General features: G+C 44.6%; 1 long non-coding RNA gene across 1 annotated transcript in view; it reads right to left on the bottom strand.

Moving 5' to 3' along the window:
• LOC134284084 (uncharacterized) overlaps positions 1–13,721 on the bottom strand; it is an 816,516-nt gene that overhangs the window by 343,072 nt on the left and 459,723 nt on the right. The window lies entirely within an intron of this gene.

Here is a 13,721-nt window from a genome sequence, read left to right as displayed (position 1 = left end):
TTTTCCATCAGGTTGTCAATAAGTCGTGATCAGTCTTGTTAGAGATCACAGTCATTTGGACCTTTTCGTCGATATTCGGCCTCCTTTGTCTCCGACATTCGCAACACAAGCAATCAAACTACTGTTCGAAACAAAAATGTCAAACGAATGCACTTCACCACGATAGCGGCTTCGGGAGACGGTTTGGCTTTTGTTATTCCTGTATTCTTCCATATTAAGAGCTATGTTGCCCATCTGCATATTTAGAAAAAATCACCGACTTCGGTAATGTTTTACCGAAATCTCAACCGTTAAGTTTGTTTTACAGGAAAAATTCGGTAAAGGTAGCAACTTCTACCGAAGTTCGCTAGAGTTTGACACATAAACGATAACATTTTACAGAATTTCGTTAAAAATCCATTACCGAACGCTCAGCGGTTGAGATTTCGGTAAAAATTACCGAACGCGATTAGCTGTGTGTGTGTCGTATTCAATGCAACATGCAATAATAAACTATTATTAACATTCATAATCGGAATTGGCTGAAAATCTATGCGTAAAGCTAGAATTAGACACGTGTCATCGTGTCAAATAACATTGATTTGACCCTTTCTTATGTTTATTGATCTTCGTTCTACTGCTCGTGTTGTGTGTAGGTAAGAGGTAACGATAGCGCACGAATGTAACAAAGCCGACTGACACCCGACTGCGGCAACGAAATGAAGGTAGTAAAAAGTGTCGAATGTTTACAAGACTGGTCGTGATTTGATGTACCGCATCCATGGGTTTGGTTAAATTTTACATTTTACTACCCAGATCTGATTCCGGGTAACTACCGGCTGAACCAAATATGGTCTAATATTATTGTCTTGTTAACTGCTCATCGGTTAACCAAAAACGCTGCAAATTGAAGGTGTCACATGCAGAGTTTGACAATTTCGACGGGACTCTCGGAACCAATTCCGGAACACTACCAGTTGTCTTTAGTGTGACGTAAGGCTATTTTATAGCTAACTGTTCATCAGGCTATCGCAAAAGACACGATTTGATGTGTCACATGTCTGGATTTGGTTTACTTTTTCATTTGGCCCCTTCCGGCCACTCAAAACCGTAATCTAAAAAGCCGCTATTTGATGTGACGCATGTACGGGTTTGTTTCTCTTTCAGATTTAACCACTTCGGCGGGAACCCCGGAAGGGGTTCCGGAACACTACTGGTTCAGATATGGTCTGAGATGGTTTTCCTGCTCATTGTCCATCAGGTCATCGAAAATGCCGTGGTTTGATGTGTCGCATGCATGGGTTTGGTTCAATTGTATATTTTGCCACTTCCAGCGGAACGCCTAGAACCGGTTCCGGAACACTACCGGTTCAGATATGGTCTGAGATGATTTTCCTACTCATTATCCATCAGGTCATCGAAAATGCCGTGGTTTGATGTGCCGCATGCATGGGTTTGCTTCAATTGTATATTTGGCCACTTCCAGCGGGACGCCTAGAACCGGTTCCCGAACACTACCGGTTCAGATATGGTCTGAGATGATTTTCCTGCTCATTATCCATCAGGTCATCGAAAATGCCGTGGTTTGATGTGCCGCATGCATTGGTTTGGTTCAATTGTATATTTGCCCACTTCCAGCGGGACGACTAGAACCGGTTCCGGAACACTACCGGTTCAGATATGGTCTGAGATGGTTTTCCTGCTCATTGTCCATCAGGTCATCGAAAATGCCGTGGTTTGATGTGCCGCATGCATGGGTTTGCTTCAATTGTATATTTGGCCACTTCCAGCGGAACGCCTAGAACCGGTTCCCGAACACTACCGGTTCAGATATGGTCTGAGATGATTTTCCTGCTCATTATCCATCAGGTCATCGAAAATGCCGTGGTTTGATGTGCCGCATGCATTGGTTTGGTTCAATTGTATATTTGCCCACTTCCAGCGGCACGCCCAGAACCGGTTCGGGAACACTACCGGTTCAGATATGTTCTTAGACTATTTTTCTTATTACCGCTCATCAGGTTATCGAAAATGCCGTGGTTTGATGTGTCTCATGCATGGGTTTGGTTCACTTTGATATTTGCCACTCCCGGCGGGACACCCGGAACCGGTTCCGGAACAATACCGGTTCAGATATGGTCTTAGACTATTTTTCTGCTTACCACTCATCAGGTTATCGAAAATGCCGTGGTTTGATGGGTCGCATGCATGGGTTTGTTGCATTTTCATATCTGGCCCCTTCCTGGGGTACCGATCCGGAACACCTAAATGGCCATAACTCCGGAACGGCTGGACCGATCCGAACCATTTTCAATAGGAAACAATGGGACCAGATTCCGCGTCGAATGAACCGTCGGTCGTTAAAATCGGTTGATGTTTACTATCTAAAAAATAGGTGACCTTTTTTGTACACATACACACACACACACATACATACACACACACACACACACATACATACACACAGACATCATCTCAACTCGTCGAGCTGAGTCGATTGGTATATAACACTTGACCCCTCCGGAGGCTCTATCAAATTTTCGTTTTTGGAGTGAACATATAGCCTTTCGGTACACCTTGGTGTACGAGAAAGGCAAAAAGGTATTTTTTGCTAATTAAATTAAAAGTGCTAAAGATTAACTCAAATTCCTGTTGGACATGTAGCGCCTAGCGCCTTTTTCGTACGGCTGGTTTTTTCGTCTTCGTTCGGCGGTATCCCTCGCCGCATCGGGGTTTCGTTGGCGGATTGAGCCACCAGTTTCGTCCGTGAATAATCATTTCCGACCCGTGTGCCCTGCAAAGGCCCGCCTTCCAGAAGGCAGTCAAACGGAGGCGCGAGTGAAGTCGCTCAACCATCTCAGTAGCGAAGTATTCCCGTCGGCCGCCAATCACCGACGGTAAGGCTGCTTTTCCGTTATACTCCGTGGGCCGGAGTTAACGAGAGTCGGTTCGTAGCAGCGTGTCGCCAATTGCACGCTACGAACCTGGTCCGTATCCAGGGAGATAGAGGTCGCAGCATTCCCCGATCGGTCATAGCTGAAAGCATAGTACGTAAAACCGACGCTGGGCTCTGTTTGCTCCTTTATTGACCGGAGAAAGACCGTCCCGGGAATCGCTCGGTATCCACCGAAACCCTCTAGTTCGTCCAACAATCGGAAGCTTCCGTCCGTAGTTCGGCCATACCGCACACGTGTCCCTTTGTCGACGCTGCGCGCCAAATCACAGCACGAACTCGTCGGCAGCCCCCATTCTGCTGTCGCCACTGTCGAGCGTCTAGGTAGTCGCCATCTTAGAGTCGTCACTAAACCACCAAAACCTGCGCAGGTATGTGAAGAGCTTTAAGTTACATGGCCATGTTTGCATGTTTGTTTTCCATTCCGGTACGAATTCTCCACGCCCAATACGAATGAAGTTGCTTAAATAAATAGTTAAAGTTTTTTTTAAATTAATTCAGTTCCGATACGTTTCACATTGCTTTTTGAATACACAGACTCACTACAGTCCGTTACGTTTGATTCCGTTGTTTTCGCTCGAATGAGTAAGCATCCCTGACGGTTCTCTATAAGTTCTTCTAGCCTGTGAAAGAGTTGGAGTTTAGTTTGCGTTTTCGAAGAAATTCTACCGTTTTATCCATGAACCGCTCCAAACCGACCATGAGTGAGAAAGTTTCAAGCAAAGTCGGTCAAAATTAAACGCGACCAGTGGTCTCTCTTTGAGAATGGCGCTTAAGCCACCGAGCTTTTACAATTTCTCGTGAACAATTTACGAACGGTTACACTACAGAAAATCTTCCAGGAATTCCTTTCAGATAATCTTCCACAGAAAGTTCTTTTAGAACATCTTCCATGGATTGTTCCAGTATTTTTTTTAGAACTTCCCCTATATTTTCCTCTAGATGTTCCTCTAGAGGGTTCTCCACAAATTTCTCCAAGAATTCCTTAAGACAAAATCTTCCAGAAAAACAACTCATAAATTCCTTTAAAGATTCTTTCAGAAATCCGTATGCGATTTTTTCAGGAAATCATTCTCGAACTCCTTCAGAAATGCTCTCAGCGATTCTTTCAGGATTTCTTTAGAAAATTTTCCTTCACAGTTTTTTCCAAAGTTTCTTTCGGAATTTTTTCCTGGGATTTCTTTAGAAAACTTCCTGTCTCCCTGGAAATCCTTTATATGGAAAAATGAAAAATTCAATGGTATCCCATCAGATCAAAGCTTTTTTCAGGACCCAAATAAGTGTGCAAAATTTGAGCACGATCGGTTATGTCTACGTTTTGCGCATCGCGTTTGAAATTTGTATGGGGTTTTATATGGGAAAACACACTTTTTTGCATTTCTCTCAAAACCGTGTAATCGATAAAGTGAAAACATAGCCTAAGGTGTCCTGAAAAACTTTGTCGAAGACCGCCAAGTGATCTGATGCTTATGAAAAAAGTTGTAGCGTTGGCATTGCTTAGCGAAACAGCATGATTTTGTTGCTATTGTTATTCCTTTACATGATAAAACATAAACACATGCATGCGGTTCGTTGGTTATAACTATTTTCACAAGCATCGGATCGCTTTGCGGTCTTCAACAAAGTTTTTCAGAACATCCTAGGCTATAATTTTACAGTATCGGTTAAAAAGCTTCAGACAAACTTTTTCAACTTATGGCTTAAATGCAAAAAAGTATGTTTTCTCATACAAAATTCCATACAAATTTCAATTACAATGCTCAAAATGTAGACGCAACCGATCGTGCTCAAATTTTGCACAGATACTCAGGACCCGAAACGGAACCAAAAAAGCTTTGATCTGAGAAACGGTTCCGATGATCCACACTAGTGTTGAAGTTCAAACATGACATCTTTCAGTATGCAATAGACTGGGTCAACAAAGTCGATTTTTTAGAAACAAAGCTTTTGCGATTCATTTTGGCATCCAAAACAACTGTGCAAAATTTGGGAGCGTTGTGTTGCTTCCCCGTATTCCGCATTGCGATTGAAATTTGTATGGAATTTAGTATGGGAAAACGTGCTTTTTTGCATGTTTCTCATAAATTGTTTTTTTTTTTTTGTTTAAAACGATGTAACTAATAATGAAGTTGAAGTATAGCTTGGGATATGCCGAAAAACTTTGCCGAAGATCTCAAAGTGATCCGACTCTTGTGAAAAAAGTTATAACATACAGATTGCCCGGTGGTACTTAACCCTCGAATAATCGCGCTATTGTATTTTGTACAACACGTTGAAAAAAAAATCGCTTTTTGTACTCCGCTTTAGTGTGGTGCTGACGCAGGTAGCCAACCGCGCGAGTTACGGAAGGTTAACATTTAACATGTAAGGAATAACATCAATAATAAAATCTCAATGTTTGGCCTAAGTTACCAAGCGAAAAACTTTTTTCACAAGCGTCGGATCACTTTGCGGTCTTTGGCAAAGTTTTTCGGCATGTCCTAGGCTATATTTCAACTTCATTAGTTAGATCGTTTTAGAAGAAAAAAATCAATTTATGAGAAAAATGCAAAAAAATCACAAAGGTACAACTTTTGTCACAAGCGTCTTATCACTTTGCGGTCTTCGACCATGTTGACATAGCCTACTCTGTATACATTTTGTTGCAGTTGCAAGCACAGTAAGTCGATTCCAGAGGCACGTTCTCTTCCAAAACACTACGATAATACATATATAGTATTCCAGAAAATCGAGAAAATTTCTAGAAAGCGCCTGTTCATACGCGCCAACTGCTGACGTAGTTGGAGGGGGGGGGGGGGCGAAACTCTCCAAAATTGGACAATGTTCAACTTTTTTCAGCTCAATGTAGGGTATTGGTTCTCTTATTAAGCATGTGGCTCCTATTTTCATCCTACTAAAAACAGAGGATTGAAGCGTTGTTTTTTTTTGTTTCTTGTTTTGGTATTTTTTTGTTAGAAGTGAGCACGCATGAAACCAAAAAGAACGGAATTAATCGGTGCCGCAATTGCTTGTTTTCGAATAGGATGAATATGGGAGCGTGAGATTACTGATGGCACTCGTACCGTAATCCGGGGTCAAATTAATCAGTTTAAAACAACTTTTGCGGATAACATTAGTGACAATTCAAATATGGCCAAAAGAATTTCTGTTAAATCAGTACCCAGTGGATCTCCATCAAACCATGTGACAGAATTTTGTTCAACAAGGTTAAACTTTTAGTTAAATTAATTCAAAAATCAAAAAATTGAGTATGCCAATTTGGGGCGAAATTGATCAGTATACAATTAAACATCGGTTAAAAGGATAAAAATCCTTATCCACTTAATTATGCTCTTCTAAACCCGAATAACGCCTCAAAACTCTTACAACTAGTGAATTTGACACTTAAAAAGCAAAATTAAATTTTGAAATTCTCTCCTTAGCGCCTAAAGGTAGGCAATTTACTTTGAAATAAATAATTTTTGTTACAATAAATGACTTTTTCGTCAAAAAAAGAACTTTTTTTAACTTATTTATATTCAGAATAGCTTCATATCTTTCCAACTAAGGCTCCACAAAAATGTTAATACAAAAAAAATACGGGAAGTCATAGTGGCAATCGATTGTTTAGAAGCAACGATTTCAGCTAAGTGAGAAATACATTATAAATTCCTAAAAAAAATAAGGGAACTCATCTTTAGATATCTATGAACTAGATGAGGTAAGAAGTTTGAGATCATTACGACGCTTAGAAGTTCCTGGTATGTGTTACGTTCCTTCTTTCTTGAAGTAAATGAAAAACTGTGCTTCTTGTTAGAGAGCTAATTTATTACGTCTATTCTGTTTGGTGGCTTGTTAAGAAGTGACAATTAATTTTAATTTTGTTGATCTTCACCCATGGCAATGGGCATGGGCGACTATGATCCATATTTCATCATGCACACGTTGGTGGCATAACATCTCCCCCTTTTAAAAGAGATCGTAGGGCGTACTGGTGGGAACCTCGGGCTCATCATCCGTCATCACGTCCTGATTTCCATCGTCATCGTCAGCTGGAACATTTGCTGCGTCGGGAACCAGTTCTTCTAGCGGATCTTCCAGAACCACTGGTGTTGGAACTTGGATTTGGAATTCGTCGAGAAGTGCAAAAGGGAGTTGGTTGTTGGGTGTAGAAACGGCTTCACTTGCATCCGAGAACCGGTGGCGTAGCTGATTCGTATGTGCTCGGATGAGGCGTCCGTTTTCGAGTAACACAGTATAGTCCACTGATCCCTTGCGTTCGATGACCTGTCCAGGAACCCATTCGGTTTTGTTTCGGCGATGTACTTGCGCGTACACCAGGTCGTCCGGATTGAAGGCTCTTTTGACCGCTCCGTGTCTTCGGTTGAACTGGTCGTTCTGCTTCTCGTTGACCAGGGTTGGACGCGGAGAACTCGGCTTCAAGAGATCCAGGGATGTCCGCATTTCTCGTCCTAGGAACAGGTGCGTAGGAGACTTACCATCCGGAGCGTTTCGGTTTGGTGTTGACCGGTAAACGGATAGGAACGTCTGAAGGTGCTGGAACGTCACCGTCTTTTCCCCTTCGGCAAGTTTCTTCAATCCTCTCTTCAAGGTATCGACGAAACGTTCTGCTTGTCCGTTCGATTGCGGGTGATACGGGGCTGTCGTCAGATGCTGGATACCATTTTCGTCACAGAAAAGCTTGAAACTGGCGCTGCCGAACTGGGTACCATTGTCGGACACAAGAGTATGTGGGTTGCCATTTCTTGCGAAAGTTTCTTGTAGCAGCTCCAGCGTCGCTGTGGTAGTGGTGCTACGGGTCCCGAAAATTTCCGGCCATTTTGAGTAGACATCTACCACGACAAGGTAGAAGTAACCATCGACCGGTCCTGCGTAGTCGATATGAATCCTTTCCCATGGTTTCGTTGGTATCGGCCATGATGATAGGGTAGTCTTGCGGGGCAATTTTGCAGCAGCAGCACAGGAACGACACTGGCGCACAAACGATTCAACGTCCTCGTCGATGTTCGGCCAGTACACGAAACTTCTTGCGAGTGATTTCATCCCATCGATCCCGGGGTGTCCACGGTGGAGTTGCCGGATGATGCGTTTGCGGAACCGTTCAGGGACCACAACTCGTTCGCCGAACATAATGCAGTCCTGGGTAACTTGAAGACCTTCTCTTCGCGAGTAGAATTGTCGTACAGCTGGAGTGTGGAGCTCACTTGCGGTGCTCGGCCAGCCGTTGCTGATGTGGTTGATTACCTCTTGAAGGACCGGATCGTCTTGCGTTTCCTTGGCGATTATTTGTGCTGTGACAGGCAAATGGGAAGTAGAGTCGTCGAGGATTGCCTTCACGTCGGTTTCCGTCTGGAGAGCAGCGATAACGTATTCCTCGTCCGGTTTGCTGTGACAGCTCATCAAGCGTGACAGCAGGTCAGCGTGTCCGAAACTAGCCGTTGGCACGAACTGGATATCGAAGTCGTACAGCAACATCGTAAGCGCCCAGCGCTGGAGACGATTTGCCGTGTAGACGGGAATGCCTTTCTTGCTGCCGAAAATCTTGAGAAGGGGCTTGTGGTCGGTCTGTAGCACGAATCTGCGACCGAATATCATCTTGTGGAAACGGGTAACTGCAAACACCAACGCGAGCGCTTCCTTCTCGATTTGACCATAGTTTTCTTCCGCAGGTGTGAGCGACCTTGAAGCGTGAGCGATGGCTTTGACGGAGCCGTCGGGAAAACAATGTAGGATAACGGCACCCAAGCATCTCCAGCCACGATGATTTCCTTACTGGGATCGAAGTGCGTCAGCAAGAGATTGGAGACCAGGATGGACTTGAAACGGTCGAACGATTTTTGACACTCAGCAGTCCACTTCCAAGGAGCATCTTTCTTGAGTAGCCGATCGAGGGGTGCTCGGAGTTGCTTCATCTGTCCAACGAACCGTCCGTAGTAGTTAATCGCACCGAGGTACGATCGTAGTTGCGATACATTCGTTGGAGGTGCCATTTCGGAGATAGCGCTGGTTTTGGCTGGATCTGGGCGGAGACCATCCTTGCCGACGATGTGGCCCAGAAACTTGATCTGCGGCAGGGAGAAACGACACTTTTCGATGCGGAGATGAAAACCATACTCACGAATTCGCTGCAGCACAGCGTGAAGCCTGAGGTCGTGCTCTTCTTGAGTATCTTGAAGTCTCTGCAGCTCAGCATCAACCTTCGGGAGGGCAGCGTAGGCAACCGGTCTCTTGGGGCAGTACACAGGGCGTGCGTCTGGTTTCGGATAGAGTGTTACCTTCGCTTTCGAGCAGCATCCGAGCGTGGACTGGAACACTTCAGGAAACTTGGCTTGAAGCTTCTGCATCGTTGCGTTCGAGTTTTGCTGGATGTTGTTGACCAACGAGCTGAATGGAACCGACCAGAGATCGAACTGATCGATTGTTTCGATTCCGAGTACGTTGAGATCCGGATTGCTCGTGACGAAAATGCGGCCAGATTTTGTCACGTCTTGAACGGTGATTTCGGCGTTGAACTCACCTAGGATCCCGATGCTGTCACCAGAGGCACTCACGGCGTCGACTTCCGATGGATTGATGACAGGCTTGCCCACGGATGTCCAAGTGCGCTTGGAAATAATGGTGATGTCGGAGGCACAATCGAGTTGCAACGTTGCGGGCGAACCGTTGATTTCGATCTTGACGTACTTCCGCTTCTTCGTGAGGTCAACTCGCTTAACCGAGATACCTTTGGACTTGACGACGTCTTTCGGTTTCGGTTTGTCGACCTGCTTTGATGACTTCTTTTCGGATGAGGAGCAGTAGCCTTCCTTGTGACCCTTCCGCTTGCACTTCGTACAGGTATGGGACTGGTAGGGACACTCCTTGACGTAGTGTAGATCCCCACAGAACCAGCAAGGTGTTTTCGGTGACTGCGACTTCTTCTCCTTCCGACTTGAAGTACGATGATGGCGAGAAATTGCGTGAACGTTGGACTTGTCCCCGCAGCCTTTCTCGATCATCTGGGTGTCTTGCTTGAGGTTGATGATGCGGTTGCACTCCTCAACCAGGTTTTCAAGCTTGAGAGTGGCACCGTCGGCGGGCGGCGCGTTTTCTTCAGCTTCCAACTTTCCGATCAGTCTGGTCCGGATGTCCGAATCGCGCGGTGACTGGAGGCCGCACCTGAGAGTCTTGAATTGGTCGCTGGATAGTTTTTCCATCTGGAACGCTTCACAGTGCTTGTTGACCGACGCGGCGTATGACGAAAAATCATCGGAGTCGTTCTTCACGTATTGAAGACACTGATACCGAGCGTTGAAGAGGGACTTTTGGCGTCCGAACAGCTTCTTCAGCTTCTTCACGGTGTCTTCGAATCCAAAATCCCGCGGATGGTTCAACAAAACGCTGTTCACGTAGCGTTCGTGGAACTGCGTGCCGATTTTCCGCAGAAGCAGCCTGACCTTCGCCTTGTCGTCCAAATGCTTACCGTCCTCCTTGAACACGTCCTCGTACCGAGCGTACCACGAATCGAAAAAGATGCCGCCGTCCGGATCGTATTGGAACTCGTCGATTCCGGTGGAGAGTGACTCGATGATCTTCTCGCTTCCAGCTTGATTGGCGTTACCCTGCTGGAGAGCTGCAATCTGCTGCTGCTGGGTTGCGATGAGATCCGTCAGCCGGAGAATCGCTTGCTTCAGATCGGCGTCGGCCATTCTTGATTCTTGAGTGGGTTGAGGGCTTCAGTGGTGGAACGGAATTTGTCTTGATGCTTGGCAGGAACAGGGCTTGAATTCGCTTCCGGGATAGCAGGAACTTTTCCTCGTCGCCAACTTTTGTTACGTTCCTTCTTTCTTGAAGTCAATGAAAAACTGTGCTTCTTGTTAGAGAGCTAATTTATTACGTCTATTCTGTTTGGTGGCTTGTTAAGAAGTGACAATTAATTTTAATTTTGTTGATCTTCACCCATGGCAATGGGTATGGGCGACTATGATCCATATTTCATCATGCACACGTTGGTGGCATAACAGTATGCTATTACAATGTAGTACCCAAATGATCAATTTCACCCCGCTGATCAATTTGACCCCGGTTTACGGTACCCTACTAGTTTTCACGTGAATATGCCCAGAAAACATAAACTGCGTCGATATTTTCCGGATTTCATTGATTTTGAGAAGCCTTGCCCCCCAACTACGTCACAAGTTGGCGCGTATACGCCTGTTGATTTAAGATTTGCATAAAATTTAAAGTTAACCCACCTTTAGTTACGCAACAGACGATAAACACTCCACCGTTATCAATTTACCCATGCCATCTTCCACCATTCGCACTCAATAGGGCACTGCACGCTGCGGTTGCTAGGGAAAATTATTTTAAGTCCTTGACGTTTCGTGGCCTTGTTGTTTACGATTTGGACTTAGAAAAATTTTGCTGGTTTTACTGAGGTACACCCAGGTGGGCAGGGTGGCTTTGATTGAAATAGTCCATTTTACGAGCCGATTTTATGAATGAATTTTGACAGGAGGTTGTGTCCAATAACCCGTGAAAACCAACATCATCATCAACATTGTTGTCACTTCGTAAAATGGCTCATTATCAACGCGTGGTTCGTGGGTGGCGGAATGCGCGCGTTCGGGCTTATACTTGCAAGATTATGAAACCTGACTTGACTACAGTTATGAAGTTCAGCAATTTGTAAGGCATGATTAGCTGATGTCAGGATGAATCATTGACCACATGGTCACCCCTGGCCACTCCGGGAACTTCCGTGATGACCCGAAACAACCTGGAGAACCGGTGATAGGGGTCAATTACGTTTATTTAGCAAAACATGATGAAAAACACCACGGCTCTTTTTTATGATTTTTCGTCAATTCGCTTGTGACGGCATAGCAATGCTGGCCATGGTTCCCATGCACCACTTCCGAAACTTCCGGGATGCCCTGAAGAACCGACATTAGAGGATAATTATATTCTAACAGAAAAATGTGGCATGCGACGGATCTTCCTTCATGAATTTTCATAGATATGGTTGAGGTTGTATCGATGCTAGACATGGTCCCCATTATTGGCCACTTCTGGAACATCCAGGTACCCCGAGGGAAACGAAAACAAAAGCTAATTACGATCATACAACAAAACATGTAATGTGACCATCATGATTTTTAATTCCTAAGTATGTGGTCGTATCAAAAGTGGTCACACTCTTGGTTGACCATTTCTGAAACTTTCTGAGGGAACCGATGGCCAGAATCAATTCCGTTCATTCAGCGACGGTTTCATCATGTTTTTCGAGAATATGCTTGTGGTTACTGCTAAAACTTAGAGAATGCCCTCAAGAGACTGCTGGCATATTGAACAAACGCGTTCATATGACAAAATGTGGTGTCATCTTGGCTAGGTCCAGAAAAATATCTGACAGGATAAAATAATGCCTGATGGAATTTCCGGAGGATTCCCTGGCGTAATTCCTGGAGGAATCCCTTTCAAAATGTTTGAAGGCATCCCCAACGGAATTTCTTGAGAAACGTCCATCTGGGAATTCCTCCGGGTTCTCCTCCTCCAATTCCTCCAGGAGTTTCTCTAAGAGTTCATCCTAAAATTTCTCGTTAAGTAAGTATGAGAGTTTCTTCCAAAACTTCTTCGGGAATTTCTCCTGTAATTCCGCACAAAGTCCTTCCTGGAACTCCTCTGGGAGATTCTTCTTAAGTTCCTCTGGAATTCCCCCCGGCAGTCCCTTTAAATTACACCAGGAGTTTCACGTAGAATTTCACTGTGAGTTTGTCATAATTTCCCCCGAGAGTTTATGCTGAAATTCTTCCACGGGCAGTTTCCCAAGAAATTCCTCCGGGAATTTCCCCAGAAATTCCTACGGAAGATGCTTGTAGAATTTCTTTAGTTCATTCTAGAATTTCTCTGGACGTTCCTTCTGAAATTCCTCCGAGAGTTCATCCTGGAATTCTTCCGGGTGTTCACTCTGAAGTTCACGCGGAAACTCCAACGGTAGTTCGACCTAGAATTTATCTGTGAGTTCGTCATAGTATTCCTTCAGAGTACCATCCGGGAGTTTCCTCCTAGAATTCCTCTTGAAATTCCTCATGGAACTTCCTGGATCCCAAAAATGCTTCAGGAGTTCATCACAGAATTGCTCGGATGTTCCTCTTGAAAAACATCCGGGAGTTCCTTCAGGAAATCTTCCGGAAGTTCCACTGGAAGTTCGTCCTGCAATTTCTCCTGAAGTTGCTTCTGGAATTTCTTCTGGAATCCTTCTAGGAGTATCTCTGGAGTTAATCTGAAAATTCCTCCCAAAATTCCTCCTTTCTTACCGAAATTTCTCTGAGGGGTCACTTTGAAACACCTTCTTAAATTCCCGCAGGAGTTGCTCGTGAAATTTCTCATTAAATCTTACAGGGGACTTTTATTTCTTACGTGAGTTTGCCTTAGAATATCTCTAGGAGTTTCTCCTAAAATTCTGGGACTTCCTATTGAAATTCCTTCTGGAGTTCCTCCTCCTCTGAGAGTTCACGCTGGAGCCCCTACGAGAGTTCATCCTGAAATCCTCCGGGAGTAAGTCATAGTATTCCTTCGGATTCTCCACTTGAATACTCTCCGCGAGTATCCTCCTGGTCCTGGTACCTCTATGAGAGTTCCTCGAAGATCCTGAAATTCCTCTATGAGTTCGTCATATTATATCTTCGGATGTTCCTCTTGAATACCCTCCTGGAATTCCTTCGTGAGTTCCTCATGAAATGTTACCAGGAGTCCCTTCTGAAATTTCTCTAGGAATTCCTTCTGGCAGATCCTCCTGGAAATC

The sequence above is a fragment of the Aedes albopictus genome, chromosome 3, assembly GCF_035046485.1.
Source record: "Aedes albopictus strain Foshan chromosome 3, AalbF5, whole genome shotgun sequence".
NCBI lineage: Eukaryota > Metazoa > Arthropoda > Insecta > Diptera > Culicidae > Aedes > Aedes albopictus.
The sequence above is the reverse complement of the archived record's forward strand: the minus strand, read 5'-3'. Positions and strand labels throughout refer to the sequence as shown.